We start from the raw sequence: 24,949 nt of genomic DNA, 5'->3' as shown, positions 1-24,949 counted from the left end.
ACTGTAATATTATATGTAATATACAACATATAATTAATATTATTATATGGTATTATTATTAGTATTATATTGTATAAAATGATAATATTATTATCAATATCATATGTATATACAATATATTATATTATTAAAACTGATATAAAAATATTATATTATAAATGAGGGCGGGGGCCAGGTAAATGACCTTGGAGGGCCGCATCCGGCCCCCGGGCCTTAGTTTGGGGACCCCTGATCTACGTCATTAATGGAAGTATTCCTGTGCAGTCTGTTGTCAAAAGTATGTATGAAGACCCCCTTTTTCTTAGCAAAGAAAAATGTGTTTCCTACAGAGGGAACACTGTGAACAATTAAAAAAAACTCATAAACACCAATTAACTTAAAAACTCAGAGTTTGATTTTGTTTTTGTTTGTTTGTTTGTTTTTTGCTTGCTTGCTTGTTGCTCATGTACCTACAGCATAATTCCTTTGCAGCACTTCAGGACATTTGGATATAGGAAGACTGCTTCACTAGAACAGTTATTTTCTTCAGCACCAAGGAGAAAACTCAACAAGTATTTGCCCTCCAACCCTCCGAAATAACGAGACAAGACAAGTAAGCTTGGGTTTAAAACTGGGCAACTTTATTGATAGTTACTTATTTAACTTTAATTTGTAACTAGGGCCAAAAATCCTTAGCCATCTAAGAATTTGGTAAGGCATAAGCCGATATTAGTGGTCATACCCAACCATCCATTAAGACTGAATTTAGGGCGAAACACCAGGTCCCCAGTCTATCTAAACCTGGATGACCTAAAGGGGAATGTGTTGGAGAGTTTTGCCTCCGAAACAAATGAGGTCAAAGTCTCCCATTCCAAGGCCATAATTGTTCACCCTCGCCGGGGCTGTACAAACCCTAAGCGAGGATTCACGCCTCTGGCCAACACCAAAACAGAGGTGCCTTGTGGTGCACACCAAAATAAGAGATTCCCCTAAGCATTCCGCTGACCACCTAATTAAATGACCACACCTCCCAATTTACCACTCCACACAGTATAGGGTAGGCAAAAAACCCTCCCAGAACATGGGAGGGAAAAAATTCCTACCCGGCCCATATAAGCGACCACACTACTGCTATACTGTTAGGGGCGGGCGGGTGGGTCGAAGCTCCAAAAGTGAGTGATCTAAGAGGCGGGCAGCTTCCTATAAGCCCCGCCCCCTTCTAGAAGTCTCTCCTTCGTTGGGAGGGGGCAAATCCACTTCCCTCCCCCAGCTGCGCAGTGGGGGGAAGTTTCTTGCCCTCCAACCCTCCAAAATAACGAGACAAGACAAGTAAGCTTGGGTTTAAAACTGGGCAACTTTATTGATAGTTACCTATTTAACTTTAATTTGTAACTAGGGCCAAAAATCCTTAGCCATCTAAGAATTTGGTAAGGCATAAGCCGATATTAGTGGTCATACCCGACCATCCATTAAGACTGAATTTAGGGAGAAACACCAGGTCCCCAGTCTATCTAAACCTGGATGACCTAAAGGGGAATGTGTTGGAGAGTTTTGCCTCCGAAACAAATGAGGTCAAAGTCTCCCATTCCAAGGCCATAATCGTTCACCCTCGCCGGGGCTGTACAAACCCTAAGCGAGGATTCACGCCTCTGGCCAACACCAAAACAGAGGTGCCTTGTGGTGCACACCAAAATAAGAGATTCCCCTAAGCATTCCGCCACAGTTCACGAGCAAATGTCTATTTAGCTCCTGACCCCCACCAAATTCGAAAGTATTTCCCTAATCCCTTATCGCAGGTCAGCTAAGAAAATTTGGTTGCCCAGTTCGGACAGATGGATCCCATCAGCCCGATACAAATTCGCATCATTGAACTTAATGGTGTCATGAGGGATACAATAACCTATGCCATTCTTTAAAACTTTTCGAAGGGCCTGATTGGCCTAGGAATGATTGCTGACCATGCTAAGCCAGTTCGAGGCCAAACCTCTCAAAGCTTGTGCATGTCATTCAAAAATTGTACAAACATGGCCATGACAAGCGTGGTAGAGGGAACACACTCCTTTACCTTGTGCATGCCAATCGAACCTGTACAAATAGGGCCATGACAAGCGTGTTAGAGGGAACACACTCCTTTAGCTTGTGCCTGCCAATCGAATCTGTAAAAACATAGCCATGACAAGCGTGTAAGAGGGAAAAACATTCCTTTACCTTGTGCATGCCAATTGAACCTGTACAAATAATTCATAAACTTGTATAAAACAGGCCCCTGCCCATTGGCAGACCCAAATCATTAACAGCACAAAAAGGCCTCTTCCTCCCCTCCTCTCCACGAATGCCATGGAAGCGAGGCTGCGAAGTTGGCCATAGGGACCCCTGTGCGCCTGTCGCTCAGCTCAGTGTACGTAGCTGTGCCCACAAATCAGGATGCGACGTCTATTTGCCAACAGAACAGGTTCTGCAAAGACAAATCAGTGTAACTAACATAGCACATAACTTACGTATGCCCGATAGGCTCCAGCCTTCTATTTCCTCAAGGCTTAACTTTACCCACTGAAAAATTCATTGCAACAGAGTGTAAGCAGCTCCGCTTTTAAAGAAATACGTACAAAATTTTTGGATCGTAATCCCCAAAATTCTTACCCCTTGAATGCCAAGGCCAAAGTTGGCCTATTATCAGTGAAGGAACAGCTCTAAAATTAAGATGCTTCACGAAATTAATCCTCCTTCAAAGCTGTTTACTAAATCAATAACCCGAAGGGCTTTAAAAAAGGGGTTGTGAAAACTGCCGCCTGTACCAACAAATATTTGAATTGGGATTCCCCAATCTGCAGCCAAATTTGTTTTAAAAACCTGTAAAGAATTCGGGGGTCAACTTCTCTGGAATTCGCAGCCAGGGCTAACCTCATGCCCCTGACTATGAACTGTTCCCAATTTTCCAAAGATGGACTGGCAAGCTCTGGGGGTGCAAATCTGCGCTGGGGGCCAGCTGCCTGAAGCGATCCATCTGCATACGGGACAGATCATCAGCGAGAGAATTATCTGTCCCTGCAATATGAAAAACTCTAAACAATATATTGTACTTTAGACAGTGGAGTGTAAAAATTCTCAGAGCCTCCATCAGTCTGACTGACTTAGATGTTAACGAATTGATAACCTGCACCGTGGCCTGGTTATCGCACCAAAAATGGACGGTGGAATTTGTCATTTGATCTGCCCACAGCGTGACAGCTACTAAAATTGGAAAAAACTCCAAAAATGTTAAATCAGATGTTATACCCCTGGTGTGCCACTCCCTGGGCCAAAGCTCAGCACACCAATGCCCATTAAAAAATACACCAAAGCCAATGGCTCCAGAAGCATCAGACGCTATCTGAAGGGCGTCTTTCAACAAAAGGTCCTGCCTCCAAAACGAAATTCCATTGAATTGACCTAAAAATTGTAACTATATGTCCAAATCAGCCTTAATCCCGCGAGTAATCTGCACATGATAATGCGGAAGTCTAACTCTAGAAATAGCATTGCAGAGTCTGCGCAAAAAGGCACGCCCAGGAGCTATTACTCTGTATGCAAAATTTAAATGCCCAATAATTTCCTGGAACTCACGTAATGTGGCCTTGTTATGGGTAACGAACGCTTGAATCCTGTCTATTAAATTTACTACCTTCTCCCTGGGTAGTCTAGAAGCTTGCTGAACTGTATCAAGCTCGATCCCCAAAAAGGTCAATTTAGTAACCGGCCCTCTGTTTTTTCAGGAGCTAAGGGAACCCCTAACTGATCAGCCAATTCCTGAAAAGAATGCAAAGGAAATTCGCATTCTCCAGATCCTGACTTCCCCAAAAATAAAAAATCATCCAATTAATGCACAACCCCCGATAAACCCGATTTTGATTTAAGGGCCCATTCCAAAAAGGTGCTAAAAGATTCAAAAGCAGCACAAGACACTGAACAGCCCATGGGAAGAGCCCTATCCATATAGTACAACCCTTTGAACTGAAAACCCAACAGTTCAAAGTCCATCGGGTGCACAGGGAGAAGTTGGAAAGCAGACTTGATGTCACACTTTGCTAACTCGGCTGCAGGCCCCCTCGCCCTGACCTTCTTAACTGCCGAATCAAAAGAAGTATAATGGACCGTACAAAAAATCATCAGGGATTGCGTCATTCACTGACCTTCCCCGGGGATAGGAAAGATGGTGAATGAGTCGAAACTCCCCAGGTGCCTTCTTTGGAACAATCCCCAGAGGTGAAACCCTTAACCTTGATGTAGGGGGTGAAGTAAATGGGCCAAGAACCCTACCCTCGGTGACTTCTTTATTGATTTTTTCCAGGACAATGTCCTCCATACCAATAATAGACTTCAGGTTCGGTGCTCGGAAAGGGGCTCTATGTCCCATTGCAGGAATCCTAAAACCCTCAAAAAACCCAGTGTGCAGATAACTAGCTGTGCCTAAATTGGGATAACGAGATAACCACAAGTCCAACTGAACTAGATTAATTGGGCTGGGCCCCTTTGGAAAACCCACCTGAGCCGAAACCCCTCTTTGGATCGTGGTTACCCTTTCCCCCACCCTTGCCGGGTTTTCCTTTACTGCAATTTTGGCAGAATGCTGCCCAGAGCCAATGGCACAAACTTGCTGTAATTTGCATCCCTTCCGAGAGCACACTCCCTGAGAAGAATATTCTCAGCACAGCAAGCGTTGTTGAGGTTCCTGATGCTGTGAATATTGAGTGTCAAGGACAGAACGCCACAAGATTCAAAGTAACAGAGTTTATTAGATTACAGAACTCAAAAATGCCCGTAAAACACAAGGGCCAGGCAATTTTTGCCTTTAGGAGCAAAAAGGGACAAAAGTAAATGTTCAAAAGATAAACCGGATTAAACCGGAGTTTAATCCGGGTAAAAACAAACTGCTTTCTTCAGCCTGGGTAAAAAACAAAACGAAAGCCAAGAAACAAAAGATACAAGGAATGCAACTAATTGGCAGCAGATTCCTCTCTGCTGCCAACACTGTTTTTAGAGTAACTTGCGTCGCTCCCACACACACACACACAGCAGACAGGATCTCCAACACGAGCAGACGCAGCCAGGGATTTTAGCAGTAGAGTAGACCAGTTCCGTTCCGTAGATCAAAGCCAGAAGCAGACGTTTGTAGTTTTTCCAAGTCCAAGAAGGGGGGAAGACAAGCCGTGGTCAGTTCAGTCCGAGTTCTCAAAGCAGGAGATGGCGTCCGTCAAGAAGACGACGGAAGGTCAAGGTCTCAGCACAGGAAAGCACACAAGTCTTCAGGGAAGCGTCCCACACACACACACGAATCCCAAGCGTTTGCCCAGATTACCTTGCCCGACGCAATTTGCAATTGCTCCCAAGCCCCATTTTATGCCAGTTACAAATCTTCATCACTGTCAGCTGTCCTCCTTAACCCGGGCGTTTCCTCATCACTTTCCTCGTCAGAGCTGGAACACCTCTGACTACGCCCAACAGCATCTCCAGCTGTGGATCCCGTCCCATCCCTCCAGCTAAGCCATGGGTCTAATCCTGAAGGTCCCCATTCATCTTCTGTCCCATCATGGCCAGTGGCCCCCAATTCCTCCCTTACCCGAGTCCAATCCATCTCATCCTCCTCTGAGCTAACCAGCCCCTCCTCCATTCTTTCCGTAAACCCTTCGAAAGACTCTTCGTCAGATGGTGCTGCAAATATGTCTCGCAGTCTTTTTCTCTCTCGCTCCTCGAGAGTATCTGACTCTCGAGGAGTCTTACGCCCACGCCTGTCAGTAACAGAGCCACGAGGCTCAATCATAACACTATCCCCTCTCACAAAGGCCTCCTCCTCCGATGGCGGAGAAGTGGCAGTGATACCCTCCGCTATAGCACCACGACGACTAGAGGTATCAAGTTTCAACAGCGAACGATGAAAGACTGGATGGACCTTTAAACTAGACGGTAAACGCAAACGAAACGCAACAGAAGAAATCTTTTTAACGATAGGAAAGGGACCCAAATACCGAGGCGCAAACTTTCCCCCAGCCTGTTTAATATGTTTGGAAGATAACCACACCAAATCCCCTTCTTCCAACTCCTCCCCTGCCTGCCTGTGGCGGTCAGCCTGAGTCTTCTGCGTTGCCTTAGCTTCCAACAGTAAGCGACGGGCAACATCATGCAATGCAGCCATTTCCGTAGAGCGGTACACAGGGTCCGAAGAGACCACATTGGTCGACGGCGCCACACCTCCCCGTGGGTGAAAGCCATAAGTAAGCTCAAACGGCGTATGCTGACTAGACGTGTGCACCGCATTGTTGTAAGCAAATTCCGCCACCGGTAACCACTTCACCCAAGCCGTGGGTTGATCTAAACAAAAACAACGCAAATACTGCTCTAAGAGCCCATTAACCCGTTCCGACTGTCCATCCGTTTGCGGATGGAAAGCGGACGACACGTTTAACTTAGTCCCCAAGCACTCATGGAAGTGTTTCCAAAAGCGTGACACAAATTGCGGAGCCCTATCGGAAATAATCACCTCGGGTGCTCCGTGCAAGCGATAGATGTGCTTTGTAAATAGTAAGGCCAACGTAGGGGCCGCCGGAATGGTTGAACAAGGAATAAAATGAGCCAGTTTACTAAATAAATCCACCACCACCCAAATACAAGTATAACCCCCAGACTTAGGCAAATCTGAAATGAAATCCATGGAAATGATTTGCCATGGCCTCTCCGGAACAGGTAAAGACGACAACAACCCTCTAGGGCGCCCAACAGGCGTCTTACTCTGCTGGCAAACGGCGCAGCTGTCACAAAAGCGCAGAATGTCTTGCCGCATCTTTGGCCACCAGTAGCTCCTGGTGATAAGCTGTACGGTCTTGAACCTGCCAAAGTGCCCAGCCATGGGTTCGTCATGGTGGGCTCTAATCACCTCCAACCTGAGGGCCCCCACTGGTACGTAAACCTGCCCCCTACGCACCAATACCCCGTCTTGATCTTGGAGATGCGGCAGTATGGTACGGTTACCTGCTGAGAGCAGCATCAGTTGCTCCTGTGTCCACACATCATCTTTCTGAGCCTCAAGGATCTGGTCATGTAACCCGAGCTCATTATCTACAACACACAGCGAGGCAGTAGGCAAGATGGTCTGACATACTACCTGCTCATTGGTCTTAAATTCTGGCTTGCGGGATAAAGCATCGGCCCGCAAGTTTGCCTTCCCCTCCACGAACTGCACCTTGAAGTTAAACCTGGAGAAAAACAAAGCCCAGCGGATTTGACGCTGGTTTAACTTCTTTGCTGTTTGCAAGTGCTCTAAGTTCTTATGATCAGACCTGACCACGATCTGGTGCCGTGCCCCTTCAAGCCAGTGCCGCCACACCTCAAACGCCACCTTAATCGCCAACAACTCCTTCTCCCATATGGTATAGTTCTGCTCGAAGGGTGTTAGTTGCCGCGAGTAAAATCCACAGGGACGCAAGGTCCCTGAGGAATCCTTCTGAGACAATACAGCCCCCAACGCGTAGCTAGAAGCGTCCGCTTCTACCACGAACGGCTTGTCAACATCAGGATGGGTTAGTATGTTGTCCGATTGAAAACTAGACTTAAGTTGTAGAAACGCCTCGTGAGCTTCCCGCCCCCACACAAATGGCTGTTTCTTGCGCAGAAGCTGCGTCAAAGGTACCGTGAGCTTTGCAAAATTCGGAATAAACTCCCGGTAGTAATTAGCGAAACCTAAAAACCTTTGTACGTCCTTCTTAGTCTTCAACTCCTGCCATGAGTTGACGGCGTCAACCTTATGTGGGTCCATTTTAAGTTCCCTACCTGACACTACATGACCTAGGAACTCCACTTCAGGCACATGAAAGACGCACTTGGAAGCCTTGGCGAAAAGCCCATTAGCCCGCAGTCGGTGCAGAACCTGCTTGACATGTTGACGATGTTCTTTCTCGTCCTTAGAAAAAATCAAGATATCATCCAAATAAATCACTAAAAATTGGTCAATTAGGTCCCTGAACACATCGTTCATGAACCTCTGGAAGACCGCAGGAGCATTACAAAGCCCAAAAGGCATGACTCGGAACTCGTGGCATCCGAAACACGTGTTAAATGCCGTCTTCCATTCATCCCCTTCCCGTATACGGATTAAGTTATAGGCCCCCCGTAGGTCAAGCTTGGTAAAGACCTTAGCCCCTTGCACCCTTGATAATAGTTCCGAGATTAAAGGGAGCGGGTACCTATCCCGAATGGTGTATTTGTTTAGGATCCGATAGTCGCAGACCAGCCTAAGTTCCCCAGTCTTTTTGGCTACAAAGAATACTGGTGCCGCAGTTGGAGAACTAGATGGGCGAATAAACCCCTTGGCTAAATTTTCATCTAGAAACTCCCGCAAAGCTTGCCTTTCCGGTACAGTCAAGGCATACAGCCTCCCCGCTGGCAGTTTCGCACCTTCTGCCAACTTGATGGCGCAATCATATGGCCTGTGCGGTGGTAATTTGTCCGCTTCTCTTTTACAAAATACATCAGAGAACTCCCCATACTCAGCAGGCACTCCCTCCATATCAGAATGAGTAACATTTAGAGTGCAACAATCCTGCCTCTTTAAGATCACTTTACGTGTTGCCCAATCTACTTGTGGGTTTACTACAGCTAGCCAATCCATCCCCAGGATCACATCATATCTAGGCAAGCTCGTAATATCCCACACAAACGTTCCCGTTACTCCCTGCACCTCCCACGTTACTGCTGAGGTTTCATGGTTAACCACCCCAGTCTCCAGCAGTCTCCCATCTGCTCCTTCCACCCACACGTCGCATGCCTTGCGCACTCTAGGAATGCCATGCTTCTTAGCAAACTCAATATCTACATATGAGACCGTAGCCCCTGAGTCCAGCAGTGCCAAAGTAGAAACAAGTTCCCTTCCCCCAACAGATAAAGTAATGGGTACGAAAACATGCTTCCTCCCCTCAGTTGACTGCTTGAGGAGCCCTAGTGCGTTGGACTCACGTCGCACTAGGGCTGGCCTTTTCCCGAAAGCTGGGAAGGTTTCACATTACAATTTTTGGCAAAATGCCCAGCATTCCCACAGTACAAACACAAGCCCAGCTGCCTCCTACGGCTCTTTTCCTCTGTAGACAGCTTTTTAAAGACCCCAAGTTCCATGGGCTCTTCCCCCATCACCACAGGTGCCCTGGTTACATGCATGGGTGGCGCACACATTGCTTTTGAGTGTTTACGAGCCTCGAACCTTGCGTCTAAACGCAGCACCTTAGCTACTAAGGCGTCCCAGCTTTCAGCCGGCTCCAAGCGTGCTAATTCATCCTGGAGCATATCATTTAACCCGGCAGTAAATAAAAGCATGAATGCATTTTCCCCCCAATCCAGCTGGTGGCGATACAGGTTAAACTTATTTAAGTAATCCAAAACAGTCCCCTTTCCCTGTTTCAACCGATACAGAGCCCACCCAGCGTTCTCCGTGCGGAGAGGATCCCCAAAAGTATCAGTTAACAACTTTTTGAAATTATTCAAATTGTCCTTGACTGGGTCATTTCCCAAAATTAAATTAGTGGCCCATTGTCCTGCGGGACCGGTCAACAAACTCAAAATAAAGGCCACCTTGCTAGTGTCTGTAGGAAAAGCGTGAACACTGAGCTGAGAAAAATAAAGCTCCACTTGTGCCAAAAAGGTTGGCAACTTGCACCTGGTTCCGTCAAAGCGTTCAGGAGTCAAAACATGTCCTTTCACGGCATGAGCTGTTTGGCTAACGGTAAAAGCCGTTTGCAATTGGTCTAATTTGACCCTTAACTCATCCATCGTCTTCCTGACGGGTTTATTGCTGCAATAAACCTTTTATGGGCGTCGGGCAATCTGTCAAGGACAGAACGCCACAAGATTCAAAGTAACAGAGTTTATTAGATTACAGAACTCAAAAATGCCCGTAAAACACAAGGGCCAGGCAATTTTTGCCTTTAGGAGCAAAAAGGGACAAAAGTAAATGTTCAAAAGATAAACCGGATTAAACCGGAGTTTAATCCGGGTAAAAACAAACTGCTTTCTTCAGCCTGGGTAAAAAACAAAACGAAAGCCAAGAAACAAAAGATACAAGGAATGCAACTAATTGGCAGCAGATTCCTCTCTGCTGCCAACACTGTTTTTAGAGTAACTTGCGTCGCTCCCACACACACACACACAGCAGACAGGATCTCCAACACGAGCAGACGCAGCCAGGGATTTTAGCAGTAGAGTAGACCAGTTCCGTTCCGTAGATCAAAGCCAGAAGCAGACGTTTGTAGTTTTTCCAAGTCCAAGAAGGGGGGAAGACAAGCCGTGGTCAGTTCAGTCCGAGTTCTCAAAGCAGGAGATGGCGTCCGTCAAGAAGACGACGGAAGGTCAAGGTCTCAGCACAGGAAAGCACACAAGTCTTCAGGGAAGCGTCCCACACACACACACGAATCCCAAGCGTTTGCCCAGATTACCTTGCCCGACGCAATTTGCAATTGCTCCCAAGCCCCATTTTATGCCAGTTACAAATCTTCATCACTGTCAGCTGTCCTCCTTAACCCGGGCGTTTCCTCATCACTTTCCTCGTCAGAGCTGGAACACCTCTGACTACGCCCAACAGCATCTCCAGCTGTGGATCCCGTCCCATCCCTCCAGCTAAGCCATGGGTCTAATCCTGAAGGTCCCCATTCATCTTCTGTCCCATCATGGCCAGTGGCCCCCAATTCCTCCCTTACCCGAGTCCAATCCATCTCATCCTCCTCTGAGCTAACCAGCCCCTCCTCCATTCTTTCCGTAAACCCTTCGAAAGACTCTTCGTCAGATGGTGCTGCAAATATGTCTCGCAGTCTTTTTCTCTCTCGCTCCTCGAGAGTATCTGACTCTCGAGGAGTCTTACGCCCACGCCTGTCAGTAACAGAGCCACGAGGCTCAATCATAACATTGAGGCTGGTGAAAGAAATGCCCAGCTCTGTAATTTTGAATCGTGTGCCCACTGTCAGCCTTCTCGCCCATAATAGGATGTGCCGGAGTTGAAACTTCCAACCAAAGTTGATAATCAACCAGATCCCAACGCAAAGTTGGAGAGTGAGCCGCACGAAGTCTAAAGAGCTTGTCATACAAGAGCCAAGCGCTCCCTATAAAATTCACATAGGCCGAATTAATAATGTTCATGTACTGAAACAGCGAATGGGCTCTGGAAGGGTAAGCCTTCACTAGAACCCCCCCCCCCCCCCCCCGTAGATTAAAAAACAAGAGAACCAGTTGCCCCCATTCTGGTCCACTTTGCGTTTTTTTCATAATTTCTTTTCTCTCATCATCTAAATTATCTTTTCCTTTTTTATCAAGTTCCCTGAAATACAGGGTAAAAATATCAATATATTCATTTTTAAAAATTTTATCAATTGTCTTTTGGGCCAAACGGGAGCCTAAAGCTGTAGCACTAAGGCTATCTGGGGCAGGCAAAGGCCAATCAGCCGTACCCCAGAAACACAATGAGTTCTCAATAATAGCTGTTGCATCCAAAGAGGATACAACCAAACTTGGCGCTTCAACCACCGGAGCTACAATAGCTAATTGGGTGCCACTTGTTGACGGAAAAGGCTCATCAGGAGCTTGGGTTGCGATCAGATCTTGAGAATCCACAGCTTCCCAGGGGAAAGTGTGTGCGTCCCCTTTACCTAAAATAGTCGCAGCGCTTCCTGACTCAACAGCTGCCTCTGAAGAAGGTGGAACAGCTCCTGTGGCCACCGGCGTTGATGCAACCAGGCTCTCATCATTGACAGGCACCAGGGCTCGCTTCTCCCCTTCTAAGGCAGAAATACAGGAAAATACGGACGTTATTAGCACAGTGTTACTGCCCCCACCAATCTGCGCTCCCGAAGCAGCAGCCGCTGCTTTCTCTCTTTCCAGCGACTCGATGCGAGCGACCAGCGCTTTCAACAATTGGGCTGAGTCTTCTTCCTCGACTGCCGGAGCACTTGAGGAAGGAGGGCGTTTTGCAGGAACTTTCTTCACAGGGCCCTTGCCCTTTGGCCCCCCCGATGTTCTTCTTCAGTGGCATACTGTAAAATAAGACAACCAGTAAGACCAGCGAATGCATCAATATTGAGGAAGATTAGGATGAGCCAAACTCCACACCATTTCTAAGCCAAAGAACCGGAGGTGCCCAAAAACATCCTGAGTCAGGTAACCAACCAAGCATCCATTTGATTTCAAATATATAATAGCATAAACCAATATGCACATACATATATATATATATATATATACATGATGATGTAATAATCAATTCATTAACTTAATACTACAAAATTTATGAAACACCAATTCAACAATTTATTATCTCAAATAACATTATAAATTACCCCATGAAAACTATATATTTTAAATTAAATGCCCATATATCAATTCATCAATCAATCAGACTGCCTTAATTGCATATTAATTAATCTAGCTGTATATGCTATCAATGAATTTATACCTGAGCCACATAATCCATTATCCACTAATGCATTCGGCTATTTAACACTAATCAATCATTACCATCAATTGTTATGGTCATCAAGCAAACACGATGTGAGCATGCCCAAATTAAAAATGGCCACCGCCATTAAAAACCCATTAAAAACTTCCACAAAATGGCTGCCATGACGTTCCCTAAAATGGCCACCGTTCCCTTAACAAAGATGGCTGCCATACTAAAAATGGCCGCCTTCAAGCCTATTCAAGCCATGCCAACTACTAAGATGGCCGCCCGTTCATTCCTGACATAATTCCCTTAATAAAGATGGCTGCCGAAACCATTTGACCATTTGGCCACCATGCCCTCAACAAAGATGGCCGATGGACCAAAATGGCCACCTCTAAGCCTATTGACATTCCCACAACTAACATGGCCGCCCAACCATCTATTACCTCATTCCCTCAATAAAAATGGCCACCATACCCATTTAACTTGCAAATGCCCTGAAGTAAAATGGCCGACTTCCCCTTAAGCAAAATGGCGTCCAATATGGCCGCCCCAGAAAAAACCGCAGCAAAACTGACAGAAAAAAAGAGCGCGAAATTCAAAAATCCCGCCAAACTTAACCGTCTTACAAATCTGCCCAGCAACAGGCCAAAATCGCACCCCACATCGCTCCCAAATCTGCCTAGCAACACCTCTCCCAAGTGTTAGCCCTTAAATAACGACCTTAAAAAACGCATCCCGTCCAATGTAAAAATGAACCATAACCCAGCTAAATACATACAGGCTCAATACCACTAATCAAAACTACTATTACACTATAAAGAAAATAAATCCACTTCAAAAAGCATGCAAATCACACTATCATGCCTTTTCCCCCAACCAGGCCAAAGCTAGCTACTTTTCCCCACCGCAAAAGGGGGCTGCAAGGCCACCTGAATGAAGCAAGGGAGGAGCGGAGCAGAGGCGCGCGGACCCCGTGCGCACCCACCACCGCTCCAAAACCCTCAGGCAAAAGGGGGAAGAAGGCAACTTTAAACTTAACAAAATCTGCTTTGTCGAGGGAGAAGCCCGAAGGCAGCCCGAGTGAGCCCAGGCTCCCTTGCCTCAGCCTCTCCATATTCCCATACAGACCTCAATGCTGCAATACAAACAGATGAGACAGAATTCTCCCTCGACACCTATCTCCCAGGCCTCCACACCAGAGAACCAGAGCTCCCACTTTTGGATCCTCTCATGTCGAAGCTCCAAAAGTGAGTGATCTAAGAGGCGGGCAGTATCCTATAAGCCCCGCCCCCTTCTAGAAGTCTCTCCTTCGTTGGGAGGGGGCAAATCCACTTCCCTCCCCCAGCTGCGCAGTGGGGGGAAGTTTCTTCTCCCCACAGAAAAGGAAAAAGTAGTCAAAGATTTACATTCTTACTCTTGTAGAATATATTCTCATTGAGATTTGATTGACACCAAAATAGAAGTCATTCTACTCCCAAAAAGAAATGTGGCTTTTTATTAAAACCTTTGAGACCTAATCAATGTTATCCAAATCTGCAAATGCATTTGGGTTTTTAATTGTTTTAACTGATTTTGACTGCCTTGTTTCAATGTGTCAACTTATATAAGAGGATTTTAGTCTGTTTCAATTATTTTTAGTTGTTTGATGCTGTTTAAATTGATTAAACTAGTTTTCTCAAATACCCCTCTGAGATTCCATGCTATAGAGTCAAATTGCAATTAGAATTAAACGATTTAAATAGAGGCATAAATATGGCAAACATGGCTGAATGCATCTGAATGCAGATTGGTGGTTCAAATCTGGGGAGAGAGTGGATGAGCTTTCTCTGTCAGCTCCAGCTCCATGTGGGGATATGAGAGAAGCCTCTCACAAGGATGGTAAAACATCAAACATCCGGGCGTCCCCTGGGCAATGTCCTTGCAGACAGCCAATTCTCTCACAACAGAAGTGACTTGCAGTTTCTCAAGTCTCTCCTGACATAAGAAAAAAATCAGCTCCTACTCTTACATTTTTTTTCTTTTGCGTACCAAAGATGTGCAAGAGAAGTGAAGCTTCTCCTAGCCTTAGGAAAACTGAGCTCTCTTCATAAGAAGCATCTCTGCCAGTTAAGCTCCAAATACAGCCCTCAGTTTTTCTCTAGCTGACCACAGGAACCTGTCTGTTATGTCACTCCACCTCCCTGAAATTCAAAAGCTCAAAATAAAAACTGATCTAATATAAGACAGTGCCTGACTTCCAGCATTTTTTCATTCTCTGAAATCAAGACAATACTAATCTTCTGTGCCCACAGCTATAAAGGTGGAATACATTTCTAAATCATTAAAAACTTGTATTTTTAGCCTTGTATTCTGGGGCATTTCTATACTTTGTCAAAGATTTAAAGAAAAAATATTTCCTAAGACTGGACTTCGTTTTTCACTTATCAAATGGCTGTAATGTCCTTTAATACGTATTTCAGCATTACTTCTAAATCAAGTTACCTTAAAGCTTGGATCCCTCTGAGAGGAGAAATCAAAAGGTACAATAACTAAAAATTTGCATGGTTCAGTGGTAAATTCTGTAGAAAGCTACTCTACCCACATTTGCTCTTGGGTTATACACAGGCATTGGAAAATAGTCTTGTGTAAATAATGTGAGCAATTTGGAGTATCATTTGGAGACTTGGAGCATACTGTCTTTGTAAACAATCATCATACAAATCAAAATATTAAAATAAGCTCATAGACTCATAGAAGAGACCACAATGGCCATCTATTCCAATCCCTTGCCATGTAGGAACATTCAATCAAAGCACACTTGACAAATGGTAACCCAAGCTCTATTTAAACATATCCAAAAAAGATGATTCCACTTTGCTCCAAGGCAGAGTGTTCATCGCTGAACACATCTTCCTGTCAGGAAACTCTACCAAGTATTCAGGTGGAATCTTTTTCCTGTCATTGGAATCCATTGCTTCATGCCCCAGTCTCCAGAGTAGCAGAAAACAGCATTATTCCCTTTTTAATATGACATGCTTTCAAATATTTAAACACGGCTATGATATTCCATCTTAATCCTCTCTTCTCCAGGCTAAACATATCCATCTCCCAAAGTCGCTCCTCTTAGGGCATGATTTCCCAGTTGTTTACTGTTTTATCCTCCTCTAGATGTGTTCCAGCTTGTCAAGGTATTGTTGTTGTTATTATTTTCCCCAGTCCAAATGGCAGATAATCAAAACTGGTGGGAGTTGTCATTCAATAACATCTGGGGAACCAAACTGAGGGATAAAACTTTTAAAAAGCACTGACTACTGTATAAAAATTACAGTAGGCCCTCTGTATCTATAGATTCACCATCCATGATTTCAGTGGCCTTTCAGTGGCAACCATAAGGCTGATGTGGCCCTCGATGAAAATGAGTTTGACATCTCTGCCATACAATATTGAAATGATAATTAAAATTGAAGAGTAATGCAGTGATTGTGTGATATGAGAACTCTAAGCCATCCCCTCTTTTGAGCTACCTCTATCCAACTTTTTGAAACCTTGCCTGATGTAATGGTCCAAAAATCTTGAAAACATACACACATTTGGAAGCATTTTACTTTGGTCAAGGGAATTATCCTAATAAACGTCTTACCACAATATGGAAGTGGGAAAGACAACCAGACTAGGCAGAATTGACATAACAACTAATTATTCACTGTCTAGTAGTTATTAGGCAGGTGCAATTGACTATAAAAGTTTCAAAAGTCATTACAAAATTAGGTGGCACTGGCATTTCATTTCTAAAGTATTTCTAAAGTATAGTTAGTGAAAATTTTGTTACGATAATGAGAGTAACGAAATGTCATTACTTTTTTGTTAGAGTAATTGCACATACCGTATATAATTGAGTATAAGCCGACCCGAATATAAGCCGAGGCACCTAATTTTACCACAAAAAAACCCTGGGAAAACATTGACTCCAGAATAAGCCGAGAGTGGTAAATTTCAGAAATAGAATTTCAGAAATTATTCAATGTAAATGTACTTATGTATCCTTTTAATAATAATAGAGTAAAATAATATGTATAATAATAACAACAATAATAATAATAAATACAGGAAAATAATACATGTAGTAATAAATAGAGTAAAATAAATGTAATAGTAGCAACAATAATAGAGAAAAATAATAAATGTAATAATACCAATAATAATAGAGAAAAATAATAAATGTACCATATATTCTTGAGTATAAATATAAACCAACCAGGACCCTCACCCGAGTATAAGCCAAGGGGGGCTTTTTCAGTCTGAAAAAAAGGCCTGAAAAACTAGGCTTATACTCGAGTATATACATAATTGGGGAAACTTCAGGGGCTCCTTCCTCCCTCATTTTACAGCTACTGGGGTGAAACTTGCTACAATGGTAGAACACATTTACCACTGTTACCCCATCAAGTTTCAGAATGTTTCATTTATCCACAAATTTTGGAGGAAGTTTCAAAGGTTTTATAAAAACATTTTAAAAAATGAAACTACAAGTGCTATCTCCTAGAATTTTCTGTACAATGACAAAAGATAACAGGTGATCATTCCCTCAAACTTTCAGAAATATTCATGCTTCTACTGATTTTAGGGAATTTTTAAAGCTTTGACAAAAATGGTTTTTAAAGGCCACAACAGCTATCTTATTGAATGTAACTCATATTAACCAAGAAAAATCAATATTAACCAATTCATTTTCATAGAATCCTAGAGTTGGAAGGGACCCTCAAGGGCCATCTAGTCCAACCCCTTTCTTCCAGGCAGAAAGACACCATCAAAACTCTCCTGACAGATGGCCATGCAGCCTTTAAATTAATTAATATGCTTCCCCTATAGAGTTGGACATGACTCTCATGGGCCATCCATTTAGGGATTTCTTCCCAGCCCAGCAGAGAGATGTACTTACTAGAAGTATCAGTCAGTCCTCCTCTTTGCAGATTCAACAATTTATTGGAACTCTGGCTGGTTGCTGCTACAGAGGGACAAATTTCTCCCCTCTCCTGATTGGGGCTTTCTGATGCAAGCAGAATTCTTGGAAATGTAGTTAGTAGGCTTGCTCAAATAATTCGTTTTCCCCGTTTACCGTTATTGATTCGTTTTTTTCGATTGTTTTGAAGCAATATCGAACCTTGGTTGTCCACACGTCTGGATATCGCAGTTTCGAATCGCGAGAGGCCGTTTTTTCTTATTTCTTCGTTTTTTTCGAAAAGAAAAAAAAGCTTTTGCAAAGCACCCAAACTCCTTTCCTTTTGCCCCTCAGCCAATGGGAGGCTCAGCCAATGGGAGGGGGCGAGGGGGAAGGAGGCCGAGGAGGAGGAGGAAGACGGAGGGGGGAAATGGCCGCCGCCGCCGCCGCCTCGCCTCAGCTCAGTGCATTAATTAATTGGGCCTTAATGAGCCCCCTTCCAAGCCAAACCCACCAGAGAAACACCCTCAATGCAAACCTTGCAACGTCCTTCTCTCCTTCTTGGACACAAAGGCAAAGGGAGGAGGCACTTCGGGTTCCCAAGCGACCTGAAAAGAGCCATAGAGAAAGGGAGAGCCAGTGCGCATGCTCCACCCTCCAAGGCACACAAGGGGGAGTTCGCATGGGAGCCGGAAGTGTTGGGGCCTCCGTCCCTCCCTTGCTTTTCCTCTTTGGTCTCCCTATCTTGAACACAGAACACGCATGAAAAAAAACACACCATAATTTCACAATATATAGTTTAAATAACAAAAGGAAGAGGAAGGAAGAGGCCCGGGATGCGAGGGGGTGTGGGCCAGGCCCGTCCTCGGCTGCTCCCAGGGGCCCAGATTCGCACCCTCCCTCCCCCCAATACAGGTCTCCATTCCATACTACGCTACATGAACTTGAATGGATACTGTGGTTGTGTTGTCGAAAGCTTTCATGGCCGGGATCACACTGTTGTGGTATGTATTCCGGGCTCTATGGCCATGTGCCAGAAGCATTCTCTCCTGACGTTTCACCCACATCTGTGGCAGACATAGAGGTTTTGATGTCTATGCGAAGCTAGGCAAGTGGGGTTTATATATCTGTGGAAGGTCCAGGGTGGGAGAAAGAACTCTTGTCTGTGGGAGGCAAGTGTGAATGTTGCAATTGGTCACCTTGATTAGCATTGAATAGCCTTGCAGCTTCAAAGCCTGGCTGCTTCCTACCTGGGGGAATCCTTTGTTGGGAGGTATTAGCTGGCCCTGATTGTTTCCTGTCTGGAATTCCCATTTTCTGGGTGTTTCTGGGAAGGTAATGGCACTCCATGTAGTCATGCCGGCCACATGACCTTGGAGGTGTCTATGGACAACACTGGCTCTTGGGCTTAGAAATGGAGATGAGCACCAACCCCCAGAGTCAGACATGACTGAACTTAACGTCAAGGGATACCTTTACCTTTACCTACACACACACACACAAGCAGGGACTATATATATATATATACACAATATATATCACACACACACACCAATTTAACAAAGTTTCAGCCACAAAAACAAAGTTTCTGAAGTAGAACAATGACTTTCACAGTAAAGACAACCCAATTTAACAGGAAATAAGACTTTCAAACCAGGAACAGATTACTGCAATTATTAAAAAAAGGTTTATTATAAAAGCTATGAAAATTTGCCAAAAATCAGAGGATAAGGGAAACGTTCCACATTTTGGTGAGCTATCAGTGTTAAATGTGTTCTACCACTGTACCAAGTTTGAAGAAGATCACTCAAAAAATGAGGGCGGGAGAGCCCCCTAAGTCCCCCCCCTTCGGGCTGTTTTTGGGCCACCGCGCATGCGCGTCCGCCATTAACGAATTAATTTAGAAAATAACGAATTTTCATTAATTTCGAAAAATTTTGGGGGCCAAATTCGTTATTAGCAACAAAAACGAAAAAACTGCCCCCTCTAGTATTGAAACGAGTTTAGAATCAAATTTTTCATGGATCGATCAAGCCTAGTAGTTAGGGCAGGGCCTTGCAATCACTGGCATAGGGCTCCTCACCAGAGTTCCTACATTTCCTAGAGTTCTGTGCTTTCTCAGTCTTTTTCCCAGTGAACACTGCTCCCTGCTTTCCTTCTCCTAATGGTGAGAGGCCATTAATTTAAAGAGGAAAGGTGGCCTTTTTGGCTTTGCTTTGCTTACTTGTCCTGAAAATAAAACTGACTTTGGGAGGCTTCCAAGATTTACAAAATGCAAACAAAAAAGTATTGGGTAAGTTTTGATTCTTAAGTTTTTGCTGCGGATATTGCATTATAAGTATAAATCTAACAAATTTGATATGACTTACGAGGCCTAACGAAAAAATGCTCACCCCTAGTAGTTATGTATGTTGTCAGCAGATTTTGAAAATGTGTTTGCTGCTATAATTGTTTTTTGTTTAATACAGGGTATTTTGCTGATTGTATTATGTCCTATGGGTTTTTAAAACATAAAACTATGTCCTAGGGGTAGCAGAAGCTTAATCTTGTTGTACATTTCTTTAGTTCAAAGGATATGGGAAGGAAGGCAGATGAATCACCATGCCATTTCTTTATTGAAGTTCACTTGTCCCCTTTATGTCAAAATGGAGACACCTGTCTGTTGATACTCATGATACAAAAGGGACTGTTTGAGTTCAGCGCTTGTTGAGCAGTTTATTGTGGAGAACTGTATGTGAAGAATGTAAACAGAACTAGCTTCAATAACAATGGTTTCATCAGAGTTGCACACTGTTTAAAAGTAGCTTACCCATTTACATGAGTTCCCGTTATGTTTCCCATTACATTCCTAGTTGTTGTGCTTTTACTTCTAAATCAAGAAAATTGTGGTTTCTACAAAATAAGGCAAAGTGCATCAGCACAAGGCAAAGATTGCAAAATCTGATATGTCATAATATGTGTATTGATTCTTCAAGTAATTTCTGACCAATGACGACCTTAAGATCCTATCATGAAGTTTTCTTGGCAGAATTTGGAAGGAGGCTTGCCCTTGTTTCCTTCTGAGGCTGACTTACTCAAGGTCACCCAGTGGATTTTCATGGCTCAGCCGAGATTCAAGCCTTAGTTTGTCAGTATACCTAGGGGATAAAAGCCTTGTGACTTGAAGGTTGGGTTGCTGATCTGAAGGCTGCCAGGTTGGAATTCCACCTGGGGAGAGCGCAGATGAGCTCCCTCTATCAGCTCCAGCTCCATGCGGGGACATGAGAGAAGCCTCCCACAAGGATGGTAAAACACCAAAACATTCGGGCGTCCCCTGGGCAACATCCTTGCAGACGGCCAATTCTCTCACTCCAGAAGCAACTCTGGTTGCTCCTGACACGAAAAAAATAATCTTATGACCTCCTCAGATGGAGAAAAAATCAGCACCATTCTCCACCCCCTTAAGCACGGAGCCTACTGGCTCCCATTACACAATGTACTACTTCTGGCAGTGGTTCCATGCTTAAAGGGGCAGTGAAGTTGAGCATGCCACCATGGCAGCAACACGGGAGACTTCCTGTGTTGCCTTGGAGCAATGAGAGGAAGCTGAATGGTCAAAGGTTCCCCCTGTGAGATCGCCCTGTGGGTAAACCAGGCAATGCATGGCATGGAAAGATGGGTTTCCCATGCACCCCTGACAGTGGTCACTGGATTTGCCACAATGTGTGGTGATTCCAGCAGCCAGTGGGAAGATATCCCTAGTTCAACACTCAAACTGCTATAATGCACTGGCTGTTACATTATAGTAAACCAACATATAAACATATAAAGTCAAATTATGTCAATAGAGATAACGTCAGGATAAGTACGTGTTATATAGTTTTCTCCTTTGCAATCATGCCCCTCCTAAATACAGACTATTTTCTTAGAGGCAAGCTTTCAAAATCAACCCAAACATAGTAGAGCCCTTTATCAGGTATCAGCAGAGATTTTACTGCACAGCCTGACCTTGGCTGTTCACTCTTTAGGAAAACACTTTGACTCAGTTTTCACCCAAACTCATAGCTTTTAATTTTGATACGTTGCTTCATGTACAGCTATATACACACACACCAGGATCCCCGGGTGGGCCATCAGTCAATAGCATATGCAGAGATATCCTCAGGACAGATATCAGCAACAGATGTATGCCAAGAAGCAAGAGAATCATGGTAAAAGAGAGAACACAGGCTTGCTGCCCTCCTTTGTACCCATTGCTTCTTGTGATCAACCAGGGATGAAAGTGAATGGTCATGACTCAGCTTCTTTTACCTTGTCCCTTTAGTTCCACATCACCACCCACTTAACACTTCAGTAGGTGTGACCACATGTCCATTAGAACAGTATTTTCCAACAGTATTGCATAATGAGTTTATAGTCAAACCAAACCTTTCTAACAGTGCATTGTCCACCTAACAGTGTCATACAACATTTATTTTCTCAATAGGTTTGAGGAGAAATTGCTACACCATAAGGACTATTGCAGAAGCCGAGCTTTTCGCCTTTTCCTCTCATGCTTCTTTGACAAGTTATTGCCTCATCCATTCTTTTTTCTTCTTATCCCAAGCAGGTAGCAATTTGTACTTCACTATAAAAAAATCTGTTGAGCTGAGTTTCAAACAGCAGATGATCATTTTCTAAACTGTTTAATCTGGTCTTGGCGCCTAAAACAATTGATTAAATCAATAGGATTTACTGGAAATTTTATGAATTCTTTTTATAATAATATTTATAAAATGGAAACATGTAAAGAATAATTTCAACAAATATATGTAGCCTCATGTCCTGAGTCCATTTAAGGTACTACAACAGCTTGAGATTCCAGATATTCCAAAACACAAAACCCTTTACTTGGCCATGAGCAAGACTTTCCAAATGTTCACAAGTACTGAATTTTTCCTTGGGAAACCCATACTCCATCACTATCATAAATTTGACAGTGGGAAAGAGGAAAGGAAGGAGAGGAAGACTCTGGATCCTGCCGCTCCATTCACACTCCCTCTGTGAAGGCAGACATGCTTGACATTTCTGCAACCACCTACTGTCCAGCCTATGATAACATGTGGTGGGGAAGGTATTTTGGAAAAAGCTGTAAAGATGAACATGGAATGACCCCATTGGCTGCCACCCATTTCCAACTGAGAGAGAATGAAAAAAGACTCACCAGGAGGGATATTTTCTTTTTCCTTCCTAGCTATTTTGCCAAAAGGGCAGAACATGTAATGAAAACTGATAAAATTTCTGAAATTTCTGCTTTTTGTAGGGGCCTTGTGGAAATAGAGAAGTCACCCCTTTCTCCTTCTTCTCCTTCTCTCACAGGGTTTCTGGTAGTGGTGGAGTGGGAACTCCTTGAGGAGGACTTGGTGAGGGCTGGATATGTGACTCACCCTATTTCTTCCTTCCACATTTGTGGCTTTGACTATTTCCTCCCTCCACATTTGTGGCTTTTCACTAGGAACCTCTAGGTCCTTCAATGTGACTCCATGGTCAACTTCCTCCAGTCATGCTGGAGGACATAGAGATTTCTAGAGAGAACACCTCTCTAGGAATCTCTAAGTCCTCCAATATGATTCTCCGTTCAGCTTCCATTCATCCTGGTAGATCTAGATATTCCTAGAACAGAGCTCTTTCACATAAAAATAGCAATAGAAATGCCTAAAGGAGTGTTCTAACAGGTTAAAAAAATAGCAATTTCTTTATTCACAATTTTAACATTTACTGAGGTCCCATGTCCCTACTAACTCCAGTGAATCTGGAGAGTTGCCTATAGTCTTAATACAAAATAATACAGAACCACTGAAATGAATGGAATTTACTAGTCACTACTTACATTATTCAGATTCATTTCATTGAGTGTGCTGTAATTACAGTGATTGAGTCATCACTGCAAATAAATAAGTGAATGTTAGCATTTTCCTTGCATGAAAGGGATAGGTCCTAGTTACAACAGGTCAAGATTGTTGTTTTCACTTAAAGTTTGTTTTAAAAAACACGTTTTCCAGAATAAAACAAGACTGTGTCAATTTCAAATTGGATTCTATATTATTTTCACAAAGTTAAATGTGTCAGACTAGTTCCTTTTAGACTATAACAAAGAATGAACAAGCCTTGCAGGAAATAGGAAGTATAGCAAATGAACTGTAATCAAACTTTCCTTTCTGTGACACTGATTCTATAATCCCTACCTACTGGATTTAGCAGACGTTTACTTCTTAACTTAAATTGTCCTGCATTTATTTTAATATTTAGGATTCTGCAAACTCGTCTAGAAGGAATTGAATTACATTGTGTACTGTTTCTGGACTCCATCCAAGCTTCTACGTGCTCTGTGTGGTCTCTTACCATCTGTGAATGCAATATTGGCATTTATCTCCCATGGCCTCTGGAGAAATTTCAAATACATTGGTCTAGGAATGACATGTAATAATTATTAATGGGTTTAATCCTGATCTAGTCATATTTAGAGTAATTCTGTTAAAATCAATAGAACTTATTAAATATGTCATGGACTCAAGTCCCATTGATTTCTAAAGCTTTATTCTAAACATGTCTAAATTGGGATCAACCCATGCAACATACTCTTTATTTATTTCATGTCAAAAGCATTGTATAAATAAATAAGCTTAAAACTGATAAAAAGGAATCACAAGTAGCTAAATATTTTAGACCAAAAACGGTCAACAGTGACTGCATTGTCCGTAGCAGTTCTTCTGTACATGACGGAGGGCATTGTGGACAAGCATACAGATACAGAATTGTTTGTTCTGCTCCACAATTGCCAAGGTGGAGGATTCTTCTAGGTAGTGCCATTTTGCCAGGTTGTCTTTTGATCTGCCATCTCTTCTTCTGGGTCATTCAGGGACTTTCAAGTGGCCCATTCTTGGTTTGCCCCTGGAGGAAAACCCTTGTGGGGGTCCATCCAGTTGGGATTGCCTGATTTTGCTGCTGACAGGGATATTCTTGCTGGTGCTGGAGGAACATTTACAAGAGTTATGGTTCTCATGAAACTTTTCCTTGATTTAAGTCTACTGGGAGGAGGCTGATAGCCATACAGTGGGTGGTTTTCACAGTGTTCAACCTTATTTCTTTCACAATTGGCAGCAACTTCTCATCGCACATCAGGGGGGCAATGCCAGCTAGCTTATAGAGTCTATCAACAGGTGTAGGTTTATTACATCCTGTGACTATTCTACATGTCTCATTCAGTGCTATATTCACCTGCTTAGCAGGGACAGATTTATGCCAGACAGGGCAACGTTTCTGGTAGACAGCTAAACTTTCCAACCCAAAGCATTGCTTTGCAACATACTCTGATGTGCAGTAAAAATTTGGGAGAAATCTTGGTTGAATGTGATAAGGACAATTTATCCAATTAACTAGATAGTGAATAAATCATAGGAAAATATCATTCTTATCATTAAGCATAATGATGTATCCTGACTAAGGGTTCATCCGCACTGTAGAATTAATGAAGTTTGAGACCACCTTGACTGCCATAGTATCTGGAACACTTTCATGCTAGAGTAGAAGGGATTTTTAATACCATCATGGGATTTGCAGTTTGGTGAGGCATCAGAACCCTTTTG

General features: G+C 43.5%; 1 long non-coding RNA gene across 1 annotated transcript in view; it reads right to left on the bottom strand.

The window, feature by feature from the left end:
• Positions 1-598: 598 nt before the first annotated feature.
• LOC134298802 (uncharacterized) overlaps positions 599-24,949 on the bottom strand; it is an 87,801-nt gene continuing 63,450 nt past the window's right edge. Inside the window, exons 4-5 of the long non-coding RNA XR_010005887.1 lie at positions 11,634-12,017; positions 599-2,434 (exon numbers count right to left, since the gene is read on the bottom strand). This is a non-coding gene — a long non-coding RNA (uncharacterized LOC134298802). The remainder of the gene's footprint in view (positions 2,435-11,633; positions 12,018-24,949) is intronic.

This window comes from Anolis carolinensis, chromosome 4, assembly GCF_035594765.1.
Source record: "Anolis carolinensis isolate JA03-04 chromosome 4, rAnoCar3.1.pri, whole genome shotgun sequence".
NCBI lineage: Eukaryota > Metazoa > Chordata > Lepidosauria > Squamata > Dactyloidae > Anolis > Anolis carolinensis.
Note: the sequence above shows the minus strand (reverse complement) of the source record. Positions and strands in the feature narration are given on the sequence as shown.